This window comes from Capricornis sumatraensis, chromosome X (genome assembly GCF_032405125.1).
Source record: "Capricornis sumatraensis isolate serow.1 chromosome X, serow.2, whole genome shotgun sequence".
Taxonomy (NCBI): domain Eukaryota; kingdom Metazoa; phylum Chordata; class Mammalia; order Artiodactyla; family Bovidae; genus Capricornis; species Capricornis sumatraensis.
This window is the reverse complement of record NC_091092.1, coordinates 91,999,972-92,003,729: the sequence shown is the minus strand read 5'-3', so window position 1 is coordinate 92,003,729 and position 3,758 is coordinate 91,999,972. Positions and strand designations below refer to the sequence as shown.

Sequence of the window (3,758 nt, the reverse complement as noted above, 5' to 3'; positions counted from 1 at the left end):
AGATTTTAATATGATGATCCCTGGCCTCCTACAGTGTGACCAATGGTGGAATTCTTCAACCTTTTAAACTGACCCATGACCAGATGTTGGAATCTGTGTTTTGAAAGTGTGAGTTTGTCTATTCTCCCAGGAACTAAATGCCCTCAGTCTTAAAAGAGAGTATGCTCAATATGAAATACCCTGCCTACCTTAAGAACATATGCAAGGTAAGGATAAAAATAGAGCTGAAAAAACTCGTGCCACTTGAAAAAAAGAAAGGAGTAGATTTAACTGGTGCTCTAAGCTTCTCTGATACAAAATATTTTTCATGTATTCATAATTTCCTTGACATTTCCAGCAAGGCGGGGAAGCAATAACAAAAGAAACTTCTTACAAGAGAAGAGAAAGACACGGAGCTCTAGAGTTTCTGTTGGAACAAGACTCTTCTGTTTTGGTTATATACAGTTTAGTTCACTCAGTGTCTAATCCAGTGTCTGAGATAAGCCCCTGTTCTCTTCTTTGGCCTGGGCAAGTTTTTCTTCCAGGTCATCAATTGTCTTTTCCGGTTTCACAACTGTTCTATGCAAATTTGGTATGGGTCTCAGCCTCTTTCAGTTTGTCAGACAGAAGTTTAATTTCTTCTTCATATTTGTCCTCCTTTTCAGAATACGTTAAAGATGCAGCCTCTAGCAACTTCAGGTTGTTAGTGACATTCTTTGAGTTCTTCCAGGTCACCACATTTTAGTTCAGACACCTCACACTCCTCCACCCTCTCCAGCTCGCCCTCCAGGATGACCAACTTACGAGCTACCTCCTTGTATTTGTGGTCGGTATCCTCAGCAGTGTGCTTGGCCTCTTTAAGCTGCATCTCCTGATTCTCCATCTTCTCATTTTTCATGGCTGGGTTTTCTATCACCTTCATCCCTCTCTCAGTCACATCTGCAGCCTTTTCTGCCTCCTCCAGCTTCTGCAGGGCTGTGGCCAGTCGTTCCTGAGCCCTGTCCCACTCCTCCTCGACAAGCTGGATGTGTGGATTGAGAGCTGCCACATCATCTTGGTCTTTCTCATGCTGCTCATGCTTGCTGTCCAGCTCCCGCTGCAGGCCCTGCGTGCAGTCCTCCACCTCATCTGCTTGTTGCTGCAGAGCCTGCATCTTGCGTTTCACCGCCTCCAGGGAGTTGAGGCCAGCCATGGCACAGAGGTGTACACAGTGGGCCAGCAGTGGGTGCTCAGCTCTGGTCAACTCTAGCAAGCTCTACCCATTATTATTTCCATCAATGTTGCCATAAATGCTTGTGTACATGTCTCCTGCTGGGACCTAAGGCAGGCAAATGCTCAGTTTTATAAGATAGTTACAAAATTATTTTTAGAAGTAGTATTAAATGGGAATAGTAATGCCTGCTTTACCTCCCTTATAGGTAGTTGTAAGAGTAACAGAAGCTAATGGATGTGAAAACACATTACACATTAATACATTAAGATGGCACAATTGGCATGCTGGTTTTGAGTCCAAGCTCAGACTCCTGAAGAGTGTGTCATGTGCATACTGGTTTCAAGGACCAGAAAGACTGACTGTTCCATATCAATTTAAAGTATTTCTAGAATTTTCTCATGATAAAGACTAGACTCTTAGATTCTGATGTCTGTTTTGCTACCTGATCAGCAGCCTTTCCTCATTTCTTCCAATAATAACACCTCAATTTTCTGAAAAACTACCTCTGTTCCATTTTTGGAAGTGTTCTGAAGTGCCCCGCTCTCCCTAGCCAGCTCACTGTGGTTTATTACTGCTATTGTCATGGCTTTGTTTCTTTGCTTTATCTTGCTTGCTCTTTAAAGACTTTTTCCACTTCTAAGTCCAGCATGATAAACTGATTACAAAAATGGTCACAGCTGTTTACACCTCCCTGTATTTACACCTTTTGCAGCTCTTCCCTTTAAGAGATGGTATCTGTTTCTCTACCCTTCAAATCTAGAATAGTCTTGTGTTTTCCTTTGATCAATAGAATGTTGCAGAAGTGATATTATGTCAGTTCTAAGCCTTGCATGCTTCTGCTCACTCCATTGGACCCCTGGAGTTACCATGGGAATGAGCCTGGGCTAGCCTTCTGGAGGAGAGACCCATTTGTCTAGCTATATCCAGCCAGACCAGCTTAGACCTGTCAGTCCTCAACCAAACCACCAGCCACAGATACGTAAGTCAGCCCAGCTAAGATCAGCCAAGCCTAGTGCAGATCAACAGAGCACTGACCTATAAACTTATGAGCAACAATACATGGTTTGGTTTCAAGCTACTGCGTTTTGGATGGTTTATTATGCAGCAGTTGCTAACTCACACAATAAAAAATATGTTTTATGCTGAATCTGGTTGTTCTTTAGCAGGAACACCCTTCAAGATATTTATTCTTCTCTACTATCTCTCCCACTACTTCTCCATTTTCTTCTTAGAATGTCTCTTAAGATTAGCATTTCTGAGTTTCTGTTTTCAGCCACCTTCTCACTATTCTTTCTCCCTGGTCAGTTTCATCCTATCACATGGCCTCAGCTCTTACCTTTATACAGATGACTCCCAAATCTATACCTCTATGTGAACTTTACTGAGCAGAGTCAGAATTCAAATGGTCTACTGGGCAAGTCTATATAATATTCTCCCAGAAAAATCATGACTCAATATGTTCAAATGTGAAGTCTTACTCACACTCCTTCATTGTTTCCTATACCTCCTCCTCCTCTAGCTTGATTTCTCTGTCTCTAGATAGTGTCACTACCATCTTCACATCACCCAGGCCAAAAAGTTCATCACCTAAGACTCTCCATATGCCCAGTCATTCTGCAATGTCTCATATCTGTCCCTTCCCTCTATCTTCATAGTCCCTCCTCCTTCTGCTTCTTCTTTTTCCTGTTTTCCTCTTTCTTTGTTCTTGCTATCAAAGTGTGGCCAGTAGTCCAGCGACATCAGCATCATTCGGGGAGACTATTAGAATGCAGAATATTGGGCCCCATCTAAAGATCTATTTAATCAGAATCTGCATTTTAACAAAATCCTTAGATAATTCATATGCACTTTAAAGTACAGTTAGCAACTCCCTAGTTAAGTCTCAATCAGGATAGGTATAAGTCCTCAGCAGTGTATAACCTATGCACCATGTTAGTGGCACTCAAGCCCAGCTGCACATCAGAATACCTGAGAAGTCTTCAATTTTCCATTTATCTTTTCATTATTTAATCTTAAAAAAATAATACATTTATTAGTTGTTTCTTCAATAGAGAAATACAAAGAAGGAAATTACAGTTGAATTATGCCTTGCCCAGATAACGCCAAATGACTTTTCTTTTTTGACAAAAGGAAAATTTACCTAAGGTTAGGCAACCCAAACAGAATAAAATATACAAAATGAAGACTGAAAAACTGCTAGCACCACCTCAATTCCAACTCTTTTTCTCAAATATTGCTGTTCTTAATCAGAATTAACCTTCCAGGAAATAATTAACCACATAAGTACATATATTTTTATTCTTTTGTTTAAAAAGTATAAATTACTCCCTTTTAATCATCGTGATTTTTATATTTAATATATCTTAGAGATTTTTTCTACAAGCATATACAGAACATTTCATAATTGTTAAACCACATGGTATTCCATTAGATAGATGATTCCATCTGATGGATCAATTCCCTACGGACAAGTGCTTTGACTGCTTCCAGTTTTAGCTATTACAAACAATGCTGCAATGATCATCCATCGGCATATGTGTGTGTGTGTGTGTCACACACGCATTGT

General features: G+C 40.4%; 1 pseudogene; it reads right to left on the bottom strand.

The window, feature by feature from the left end:
• Nucleotides 1–434: 434 nt before the first annotated feature.
• On the bottom strand, nucleotides 435–1,171 carry LOC138070801 (tropomyosin alpha-4 chain pseudogene; annotated as a pseudogene).
• Nucleotides 1,172–3,758: the final 2,587 nt, after the last annotated feature.